Source organism: Sorex araneus, chromosome X (genome assembly GCF_027595985.1).
Source record: "Sorex araneus isolate mSorAra2 chromosome X, mSorAra2.pri, whole genome shotgun sequence".
Taxonomy (NCBI): Eukaryota; Metazoa; Chordata; class Mammalia; order Eulipotyphla; family Soricidae; genus Sorex; species Sorex araneus.
Window position 1 is genome coordinate 206,720,435 of NC_073313.1, and position 12,387 is coordinate 206,732,821.

Consider the following 12,387-nt stretch of genomic DNA (forward strand, 5'->3'; position numbering starts at 1 on the left):
TGCCAGGCTCTGCCTTGCGGGCGCGATATTCTCGGTAGCTTTTTCGGGCTCTCTGAGAGGGGCAGAGGAATCAAACACAGGTTGGTCGCATGAAAGGCGAATGCCCTACCACTGTGCTATCGCTCCAGCCCAATGTTCATGCACCACTCATAATATTTTCTAATTTCTGTCCTGTTGTTTTAGAACTATCCGAGACTTAAATTCCATGAAGTTTCCTTTTCTTCTGATAGTGTGGGGGAGAGAGCATATACAGTGTTCTTCTTTCATCTGTATTGCAAGAGAAGCTTCTTGCCAAGTTTACAAAAATGCAGTTGGCACTCTCTGGAATGACAACATAATGACAACAATGAGATAAAGCCATCAGATCAGAGAGATCAAAGAAAAGTTTTGAGGGTCTTGCATATCTATTTCCCTTGGAATTTAATTTCTGCAGTATGGTCTCAAACTAAAACTGAGATCACTGCTTGATAAGACCTGGGTGGTGACCTTTATTCATTTATTTATTTATTTATTTATTTACTAACTTTAAATCAGCAAAGTACGTTGATGATGCAAATTTTTAATGTATTTTCTAGATTTTCCCTCATTACATTAAATTGGCACAGAAGAAAACCATATATATATGTATATATATATATATATATGGGGGGGCTGGAGCGATAGCACAGTGGTTGGGCTTTTGCCTTTCACTCGGCCAACACGTGTTCGATTACTCCGCCCCTCTCAGAGAGCCCGGCAAACTACTGAGAGTATGGAGCCCGCACAGCATAGCCTGGCAAGCTACCCGAGCATATTGGATATGCCAAAAACAGTAACAATAAGTCTCTCAATGAGAGACGTTACTGGTGCCCGCTCAAACAAATCGATGAGCAACAGGATGACAATGACAGTGACAGTGACAGTGTGTGTGTGTATACACATATATGTATGTGTATATAGATGTCTGACAAGAAAGCAACCATAAAAATATATTCTGATATCAAAAATATCCAAAATATAAGAAAGGAAAAAGGAACAAAACATCTCATACTAAATGATCCCAATTAAAAAAAAAAAAGTACAGGAGCCAAAGGGATAGTATTGCAGGTAAGGCTCCTGCTTTTATCCCTGATTCCCCAAGCCCTGACAGGAGTGATCCCTGAGCACAGACAGAGCCAGGAGTAAGCCTTGAGCACACCTGACTGTGGCCTGTAAAACCAAAGCAAAATGCCCCAAAGTAAAATCCACTGGAGATGTGTAAATTGTTGTGTGCATAGAACGGTTTGGAATTTTTGAGCATTGGCAGTGGAATGGGGTAGGTCAAAGGAGGAGGGGAAAGAGTGGAGAAAATAATTATTCTTTATGCACCTTCTAGTGTTAAGTATGCTTTTATTTATTTTGGTTTTGCTTTTGTTTGCTTGTTTGGTAGGCACATCCAGCCATACTCAGAGCTTATTCCCAACTCTGTGCTCAGGGATCACTCCTGGCAGTGCTCAGAGGACCATAGTTGGTGCCTGAGATTGACCTGGAGTCAGTCATGTGCAAGAGAAGAAACTTACCAACTATCCTATCTGCTCAGTCCTATTTATTTTATGTAATACAGATTTTATATGAGAGGGAGGAAAAGAGAAGAGAGAAAGAGAGAGAACAGTAGTCAGAACAAAACTGTGAAAGAAACTTTATTGCAAGCAGTATGACTATAACTTTGGGTGAGAGAGAAAGTTCAGTTGGAAGAACATATGCTAGGTAGCATGTGTGGGGACCTGAGTTTAACCCCTCAACTATAAGCTCCCCATGTCACCCAATTTGTTCATGGTGGTCCCTGAGCACTTCTGGTTGTGGACCTTATTTTAAAAATATGATCAGATGAAGAAAATAATTGCATTAGAAAGAATCAAGAATAAGAAGTTCACAAATATGAAATGAATCTCTTAGTAAAATATATGTATACTGTATATATATATATATAGGCGGAGCCTGGCAATCTACCTGTGACATATTTGATATGCCAAAAACAGTAAAAACAAGTCTCACAATGGAGATGTTACCGGTGCCTGATTGAGCAAATCGTTGAACAACGGGAGGACAGTGCTACAGCGCAGTGCTACTGTATATATATGACTGCCAGTTTTTGCATTGTGATTCATACAGGATATCTTAACATTAAATTTTCATTAATGAGTGAATTTTTGGGCTGATCCTGGTTGGGAAGATTGCTCTAGCTCCCTGTCCCTCCATTTAAATGATAAAATTGGTCAGTATTCAAGATCCTGATGAGTTAAATTTAGGTTTTGTTTTTATCAGCATCAACTGACGTTCATGCTTCTCCTGTCCCTTCCCTGAAAGCAAGGCCCTTATTCATAAAGAGCAAACAAACATCACAGACACATTTGACCATGGACATCATATGATTTCAAAGAGCCTCTTTCATCATATGTCTAAATTATTCGGCTTATTTTCCTTTCAAGTATTAGGTTTTTTTAAATAGAAATGCACCCTTGACAGAGTCAGTAGGAGAAGAAATCATGATAAAGAGGGGATGGAGATTGATGCATATTATGTGCCCAGGTTGAGAGGAGCTTTGATGGGTCGTTTCATTCTACTCTTTCATCAGTCATTGGTGGGGGTGGGGTGGCGGCCCTCGTAATATTTCTGCTTTAGTATTGAGGATCCTTGAACTTCAGAGTGGTTAAGAAATTCTTTCAGGGGGTGGAGAGTTAGTGCAGCAGGCAGGGTGCTTTCCTTGCACATGGCTGACCTGTATTTGATCCCCAGCACCCTATATAGTCCCCTAGCTCCTCTAGGAGTGATAGCTGAGCAAAGAGCTTGGAGTGAGCATGGCTGCTTATGTGCCCCCCCCCTAAAAAAAAAACAATAGTAATAATAAAAAAAAGTTCTGTTAGGAGTCCATTTTTTTACTCAGACACTAACAAGCATTCATTGTAATTCTGCTGTGGTCTACGGGCCACATTGGGTTTGAGGTTGCAGTGAAGGAGAATGTAGATGTGGCTGCTCCCCTCCAGTAAGGCAACAGGAGAAGGGATCCCACACACTTGCATACCCAGTTCCTGGGTACCCTGGTGGCAAGGCCAAGATGCTGGGAGAAAGAACAAGAGACCCATGTCTCAGGCTTGGGGGCTGGGGAAGGGCTCTCATACAGCTGCATAGAAACTGGCAAGGCCACATGTTTGGAAGCATGTTCGGGTAGCAGGTGGCCTGCGGGGGGAATCTCAGTGTGGGGGAGCATCTGAAAAGGCTGATGTGGTTGGAGGTAGTGATGGAGAAGAGTGTGGGAGCTGAGGCTGAAGGGATAGATGGAGGCCAGGTCACCTGGAGGCTTCTCGGGTGTGTGTGAAGCATGTCTCCTTAGCACAGCGCAGGTCTGTAGAACTGAATGGCAGCTTATATTTCCCTGGATCACAAAGCTTGTACCCACTCCCACCTCGACTCCCACCACCCCCAAACCCCTTCAGCCTCTGGACACTGTTGCTCTGAATATTGTCTTCCCCACTGTTTTTCAGAATGCGTTCATTCCTGACCCATTTCAGAGTTCATGCTGGGATAAATTGGGGGTCATATCTCACCTCATGGCTTGGAGGGAATTGAGACATTTTGGACCTTGAGGGCCCCTTGGAATACAATACAGGAAAAGTAATTCATAATATCTAGAGTAACACTAGGATGGAAGCCAGAAACCTCACAAGAAATTCAGGGGTTGAATATTCCCCAATAAGCAGGTGCTCTGCAACCACACAGAGCTTCAGTGCTGTGAGTTCTTGGATTGGATTATATGCGGTAAGTGTAGGCTGGATCAGATTGACATGGATGACTTTAAGGTTGTTGATAGCAACTTATAGCAGAACTAGTAGACATGAGGATTATGAAAGTAGGAGGTAAAGAAAGTAGAATCAAAGGTTGTACATAGGTAGAAAAGCTGCAGGAGTTTGGAATATTCAAATTGAAATAGTCTTCAGCAATCATGTATGTTTGAATCTAAGAAATAGCCTGTTGGCTCTAGGCTATTGAATTCTTACATCGTATAAAACAAATAAGGCACTGCCCTGTGTAGTTTATATTTTAGCAACCAATGTATCCGAATATGGCAACGCTGGGATATTACCAGCCCCCTAGAAATAGAAGAGTAAGTATCTTGCTTGCTCATCTCTATGTCGCTTGTTTTTTCTCCCCCAACTCTGGAGAAGCCTGTGTTCTTGAACACGTACTTCTCTCTTTCTCTTCTATCACATCCTTCTAAGTTTCAATGAAAACTCTTTTGCTTTTAAACAAAGAAGGTGAGACAGAGGAGATAACTCAAAAGACTGGAACATGTGCTTTGCATGAGAGAACCCTTGGTTCAGCCTGTGGCATCACGTGGTCCTCTAAACACTCCTGAAAGCAACACTGAGCACTGAGACAGGAGTAGCCCCTGAATCTCCAAGTGTTTGACCTAAAAGAGAGAAAGAAATAGAGAGAGAAAGAATAGAAGAAGACAGGACAGGTGAGAATATGAATGCCTTTGGGGTGGAGGAGGAACGGTCAGAAAAATAACCAGAGAAATGCATGGTGCCTATACCTTACTAGGTTCATGTTTGAGGGGGTGGAGTGCCAGGATCAAACTAGAAAGTAGAGAAATGTCTTCTTTGCGGGATGCTGGGTGTCTGTTTGTATTAGGAAAGTAAGTCTTCCCACCTGCTCCTATATTAGTCTTAGTCCACCCATGCTGCTGTCACAAAACACCCATAGACCAAGGTGGGAGGGGTTGTGCGTTATGAAGAGCATATTGTGACCCTCACAGTTCTGCCCTTTACAGTTCTGGATCATGCTGGCAGGCAGGGAGGAGGGCTCAGTTCCGGGTCCCAGACTTCCGGCCCTGACTCTCCCCTCAACACATGCGCAGGAACGAGGGTGCACTTGGGGCTCTCTTATAGGATCCTGCTTACAAGGACCCCATGCTCTCAGAGCATCATGGGATTTCAGTCTGTTAGAGTGTGGAGGACACATTCGGATGATAGCAAACCTGGAGTCACCCCCACCTCCTTCCTTCCCGACCTGCTGACCTCCATGCAGCATGTGGTGATGCCAACACATAAATGCCTGGCATTGGGAGGGCGTTCACTTGAATGGCAGTCATGGGCTTCTAATGGCTTTGAAACAATCCTTTATTTTAGGGTTGGCAAGTGATCGCTGCAGCCTGATTCCTTGTTATTAGTGTTTAAGTCCTTGTTGGGAATTTTGTGTTACTGATATTTCTGTTACGATACGAGTCCATGAAAATGGACTCGATCGTCTTAATTCTGAATACCAAGGCATAAAAATTAATTGACTTTTGAAGACTCATATAGATAAATAAAATACCAGTCATTTTTTTTTCTTTAAACACAAAGCCAGTGGCTATTTTTTTCTTAACACTCGTAATGACACTTACGCTAGACAGACTCTTCAGGCTTCGTGAAACAAGAGAAATGAGGATTTTCTGCACGTGCCAGAGGAAATTATTTTATGATTCTCAGTCAAGTAGCACTGACCTACTACTATATGTGTCTTGTTTTCAGTGTGAGTATCCTTAAGAGTAACTCATGACTAATTTAATTACTCACAAATGCAGTGCGTGCACTAACTTAAATTACAGTCATTTCCATACCCTCCCTTCAAAGCTCCGAGCCTTTGAGTCACATTAAAAACACAGACGCGGGGCTGGAGAGATAGCACAGCGGGTAGGGCATTTGCCTTGCACGCGGCCGACCCGGGTTCAAATCCCAGCATCCCATATGGTCCCCTGAGCACGGCCAGGGGTAATTCCTGAGTGCAGAGCCAGGAGTAAACCCTGTGCATTGCCAGGTGTGACCCAAAAAGAAAAAAAAAAAAAAAAGAAAACAGACGCAACAAGAAATCTGAGTCTGAAGTAGCACGAACCGTAAGGAATTGGAAATGGCTTTCCACTGGCCACAGTGGGTCCAGGTTCATTTGAGGACCACACATCCATGCCTGCCCTCCTGCCTTTCACTTCGGAGCCTGTTGCTCTCCTTGGTTTTCTGCCAGAATGATTCTCCATGGGGCTAGAAGTCAGCTCAAAGACAGGAGCATTTGCCTTGCATACCTGACATCCCCAGTTAGAGTCCATTGCTGGTGGCCCCTGGTGATGGGCTGAGCATGAAACCTTCAGACCCAGATAGCCAGGCTGAGTATCACCAGGAGTGGCCCCTGGATTCCATTAATAAACATCAGTTCAGTTATTCATTGTCCTGAGGACTGAAAGGCTTTATTTATTTTTGTTAAATTATTTTGGGGCTGACTAACTCTGGCACTTCCCTTTCCCTTGGACTGTTTTCCCGTAGAAATGTAAAAATAGGCAGAGTACTATAAAATGATTCTAAAACGTCTGCTATTGAAGATGGAACATTTTGAGTTTTCATTAGTAATTACATTCCACTTGGCCTAGAGTTTGGTTCCTGAGCTGTGGGCTTCAGTTGTGATTCCTCATCAATGGGAAAACAGGATCTGAAGCAGCTCAGAAGCGGATATTCAAGATATCCATGAATTCCCACCTGCTTATCTCCAAGGTCAGTAGAATAGTTGAGGAAGGCTTTAAGAATAGCTCTGGGTGTGGGTGTGGGGGCTGAAAATGACAGTATAGCAGGTAAGGCACTTGCTTTGAACCAGCCCAACCCTGGCTTGATCCCTAGCATCATTATGGTCTCCCAGCCCCATCAGGAGGAAGTCCTGAGTGGGTACCACCAGGTGTGGCTCAGCCTCCACACCTCCCTCATACCTCTTGGATAAGATTGCTTTGAATTTCAAGGTGTCAGACAATCTTTACTAGTAAAAGTCAGCCCCAAAAGTAAGTCATATGAAGATACATTAGTTATGGCACTATACATTTGTTTTGCTCTTGACTAGTTTCAAACTGAACCACTAGATCATCATGAAGATAATCTCATAATTTTTAATGCAAATAAGATATTTTGATACAAAAAGGGGTTTGATTTGTAATTATGCCAGTACAGGATATATGAGTGAGTTGTACTCAGGCTGGGGAGTTGCAGTTGGCAACCTGTGACTTTAGAGATGATAACAGAAACCATACTTCCGCTCTTTTCTGAAACCTGTCTGTTTTAATCTGATAATGAGAAATCTTCTCAGGTATAGAAGCATCCAGGATTATTTCTATGTGGAATACAGTATGCCCATTGTATGTTTAAATGTTTAACAAACTGTCTTGTTTTTTGGATTTTAGTTTAAACTTGAATTCAAGAGAATTATTTTCTTGTTTTCATCTGGAAAGGGCAAATCTATTACTTAAATTCTTATTTCTTGAGACTGGGGAGAAAGTTTAAAGTGGTGGAATGTATGCCGGTTCCATCCCAGGCATCACACGGTTCCTGAAGTACCAGGGGAGACCCCCCTCATATCCCCAAAGGAAGTTATTTCTTCAAAGCCCTATTTAGCAGACAGGTAGTGTGTATTGTGGGTCTTTATATTGTGTGTGCATGAATAGATTCAGAGGTATGAAATGGTAATGTTGAGAATCTTTTCTATAATCAAACACGATTTGCTTGGGAAACACCATCAACTGTGTGACAATTTACTCAGTTAATCCCTTATTATTAGTAGTAGCAATTTATTAAGTGACCAATATCTTCTGGGCCATTTCTCCATGTTCTTTCTCATTGACTTTGAAAGGAACAGGACACTGAATGAAGTGACTTTTTCAAGTTCACGCAGGGAGCGTGTGAACAGGGAGCGTGTGGTGGGATTCGAATGAAGACCTCGTTTTTGTGCTGCCGATGTCTGTAGGCTTTTCATAACCTCAGAGGTCTTGGTTTTTACTCCCACTGAAGTTCCCTCAATACAGAGGAAATCACTGCAAAATGTCCCGGGGTCTGGGCCCTTTGTAGCCAGAAGTCACTAGCAGAAAGCTCAGAATTTCTTTGAAGTCTAATGCTTTGATGATTGAAAATTATGCAAATATAGTTTTCTCCTTTATAATAAAAAAGTATAAAATAACTCTTTAAACTAGGATAAAACACCCTTCACATATAGAATAAAATCTAAAGCTCCCTGAAGAGCCCTTGTTGACCCCGTCCCCTCCCCTCCGGGACCTGCAGGGACCACTCCCAGGTCTGTACACCTTAGCTGGGGAAGATCCTTCCTTCCCCGGGGTATGGCTCTGTTGGATGCTTTGTGCTAGTTTGGCTGCTGAGGTACAGGGAAATCTGGCACTTGGTGAACCTTTAGCCATAGAAGTCCTCCAAAGAGGATAGATTCCCAACATCCCCTCACATTGTGCCTGAGGGATAAGACAATGGGTAAGGTGCTTGATCGACCTCAGTTTGATCCCTGGCAATTCATTTGGTTCCCTGAGCACCACCAGGAATGACTCCTGGGCACAGAGCCAGTAGAAAGCCCCGAGGACCACCTGCCAGGTGTGGCCCCAAATTGAACACTTAGACACACTCTGAATAGTCTCTGTGGATTCTTCTTGGAGAGCTTTGAATTCCTTCTCTCTGATCACAGATTCACAATATTTGATCTTGTGATTTGTAAAGTTCTAGTATTTTGGAAACAAAAAGGATCCTTTTTCCCTCAATGCAAAATAAATAAATAAGTAAAAAGAGATGGAACTGGAGCACTCAGAGAACCTGCTTGTGAGAGCAGCCCCCTAAGACTAAGCCTGAGCCATAAGGGTCAGACATGGAACTACATCCATCCTGGGGATTTGTGTCTTCTCCCACACCACACCACACCCACACGCCCCCACACACACAGGAACAGAATGCTGCAACTGAGCAGGAACCCACCAAGACCCCCACATGGAAGGCTCAGGGCAGGACTGGGCAGGATTCTGAATTCCCCCATCTCTTTATCCCCCAAACTGAGTGCTCTGTCCCTTCAAATTTTTTTTTACTCATTAAACAATTGCTACGTCCATTAGGTTCTTAAAAGATGAAGGGAGGCACCCCCAGTTATGTTCAGGGCCACCAGAGTTTCTCATGGTGACACTCAGAAGCTATGTGGTGCCAGGGATCAAACCTAAAACCCTTGAACCTTATCCTCAGTTCCTGAGGACTCTGTTTTCTCTCTTAAATTGCTGTTGACTTCCTTCAACTGATTTGCTATTGTTTTGGTCCTTGACCTAAAGGCTGAGCCTGCCCTAAGCACCTGTGAGGACTTGAAATTGCCCAAGTGAGAGGCCACAGAGAGATCAGCAGACTGCACACACCTCTGCGTGTGGGATGCCTGAGGTGGTTCCCAGCCCTGTATGGTTCCCCAAACCCCAATGCTGGCAGTAACCCCCAAGCACAGAGCTGAGAGTAGACCCTGAGCACTGCCATATGTGGCCCCCAAACATGAACAGAATGTCCAAAGAAACCATTTTAGTTCTTGAGCAATGAAATGGGCACTAGGATCCAGGCAAAGGCTGTGTAGAGAGAGGTCAGCCATGAGGCCCAGAGGGCACTGCCAGGGACCCAGCCAGATCACTACATATGGACCCCACAGCTGCAGCATGGGAGGTCGACAGAGTAGCCTCCATAAAGATGTGCTGGGTCTGCTCTAATAGACTGCCAGCCGCAGGGGTTAAGTTGGCCAACCCGATTGGCACCGTGATCTTGTTCATTACCTGCAATGTTTACTCACTTTCTCCAAAAGCTTGAAGTGACTTTTCAATTCAGATTCAGTGATGAGCCATTCCATACTCTAGGTTTATTGATAATCATCTCTTATTTGTACCAATGTGCCCAAATGCAAAGTAGTGTCTAATTCCCCATGTCCCTTGCCGTCAGGCCCTGAGGATCAGATTCAGGGGGAATCCCCCGTCTCCCCCACGACTCTTTATTGGAAGCAGTCTTGGTTACTACCCACTTATTTTCTTGGGATCCATTCAGAGAGTACCTATCTATCCCCTTACCAATTGCTATGAGCATTCACATAGAAACCTATTCGAGTCCCACACACTGGTGATGTTCTCTCTATACAGTGCTGTCGTTTGCTTTTTTCAACTTTAACAACATATTTTGGAAATTATTTCCTGTCACTGCTTCTTTTTTTGTGACTCCATAATTTTCCAAACTTTAAAAAAAAAAGAAGCAAAATAGATGGTTCCTGCTTATGAACCCTTGAATTTTTTCCCATTTGCCCCTGGTGTTGTATTGCTTGCATTTACCAACTGAGCAACAATATGTGTATTTGCATGGATATTGAGGTATTTCAGAAAGTTTTTACTTCTGTCCTCTAAGGGAATGTTTTTCTTGCTCAAAGGAAATTTGCAGCTTCAACATGTTTTATGGTCTTCCAAATGCCTGCTATTGAGGTTAGGTCCTTTTTTACTCACACAAACAGTACAGGGGAACAGCTCTCCCCCACTCTCATCAATAGTGTGTTAGCCAACTTCCTGGTACATTGCCATGTCTGCCAAGTAGAAAATTTTGCCTTCCATTGTTATTTGTTTTGGGGTCACACCTGGAAGTGCGCAAGCTTATACTTACTCCTGGCTCTGTGCTTAAGAAAAACTCCTGGCAGGCTCAGGGAACCATGTGGGGTAGTGGGGATCCGAACCTGTGCGGCCGCATGCAAGACAGGTTCCTGCTGTGCTATCACTTAGACCCTTGGCCTATAAGAAAAAGACTTTAATGTCTCTTTCTGTTGTAAGAGAGCTTTGGCATCATCTTGTGTGATATTTTATAGACTGCTTCCCAACTTGTGCTCAGGAGATGAAATGATACCCAAGGATCAAGCAGTGTGCAAATAATTTAGGAATCCCAATTTTCTGATACAGGCTTTGCTCCACTGAGCTGTTTGTGTCCTAGTTAATATAAGGTGCTCTGTGGGATGCTACATAAGAAATCCGTTTCCCAGATTTTGTGAATGTTCATTAAAAAGTATCCCATCGATTTTAAAAGCTTGATTTTTTTAAAAAAAATAATTTCTAGGAACAGCTATTTCAAACTTGCTTTTGCTTTCCCACTCTACCAAAACCTGTTACCTTGGAGCTGATGTTGTTTTATGAAATAAAATGTCTTTAAATTCTGTTCAGCATGACATTTATGAAGTGGAAATTTGAACATCAACTAGGTGGAGACATTGTCACATATTTTAATTTTGTTAAATTTTGTGTTTAGTGTTACAGTTTCATTTGGGACACAAAAAAAAGTTTCTTTAAGACCTTCCTCCTGGGGGGCTGGAGCATAGCACAGCGGGTAGGGCCTTTGCCTTGCATGCAGGCAACCCGGGTTTGATTCCCAGCATCCCATATGGTCCCCTGAGCACCACCAAGAGTAATTCCTGAGTGCAGAGCCAGGAGTAACCCCTGTGCATCGCCGGGTGTGCCCCAAAAAGCAAAAGAAAAATACCTTCCTCCTGGGCTATTTATGGATTATTAGCAATGGTACTGGGATGTGCTTCAGGATGCTGCTGGAAGGAGGGACTGGATGTGAGTGCAGGTAAAATGTCGGTCATGAACAAAGAATTATCGAGACTAGAATTTGGATAGGTAATACTGTAATTCTACATAAGTTTAAGTGTTTTTCTTTTAAAAAATCCTAAAGTTCAGCAGATAATTACAAAGTTCCTGTTACATACAAGTACTGGTAACCTAGGCACAACTGCTTTGCTAGGCCAGGGGCCCGTCTGCTTGTTCTCTTCACCGAGCCCCGTGCTGAAACACTGTCTTGATGCACACATGTCCTGAATTCCTGCTCACACTTTGCTTCCCGAAGGGCTGCTCTGTTTGCTGTTTTCAATAGTGGTGCCCTGTGATGTGCTTTATGACCATTCAGTAGTGCGAGTGTTGGGGCTTGGAGAAAGAGCAAATCTTCATTCAAGGGTCAGAGAGGTGTGTCCACAGAACTCCTGGAGACTGACATGAATGTACCTGAAACAACACCTGTAGCTTCCAAAAATTGACACTCTGTGCCAAGCAACACCCCTCCTTTAACATGAATTATTTGTATGGGAGCCTGGGAGGAAGTTATCCACACTAGGAAGAATAACTCAAAGACTGTTCAAGAGAAGTGTCATAAAACTTTGTCAGAACATCACCTAGGCCCTGTGTGGAGCCTGTTTTATGCAGAATTTACTAGGCTCAGTTATGTGCTTCCTCAGTGCTCTCACATGAGGAAGAAGGGCAGACATGTTATCAGGAAGAAGAGAATCAGAAGTGGGAAGTTATCAAAGGAATCATTAGGAACTCGGGAACAGTGTCCCTGGATAGGTTTGAGTTATCTCAGAAGCAGAAAAAATCATGAGAGTGAATGTTTGTAAGCAGGTGTTAGCATAGTTGCCTCAGAATGAAAAGGGGGAAAAAAAGATTTTTTTAAAAAAGCTAGTCACATCTTGACTAGAAGAAGGCTCTTTTGAGAAATCATCAATGTTCCATTACAAACACCATTCACATCTACCAAATGGGCCAGA

General features: G+C 43.2%; 1 protein-coding gene across 2 annotated transcripts in view; it reads left to right on the forward strand.

Moving 5' to 3' along the window:
* Nucleotides 1-12,387, forward strand: part of RAPGEF4 (Rap guanine nucleotide exchange factor 4) — a 338,326-nt gene that overhangs the window by 165,744 nt on the left and 160,195 nt on the right. The window lies entirely within an intron of this gene.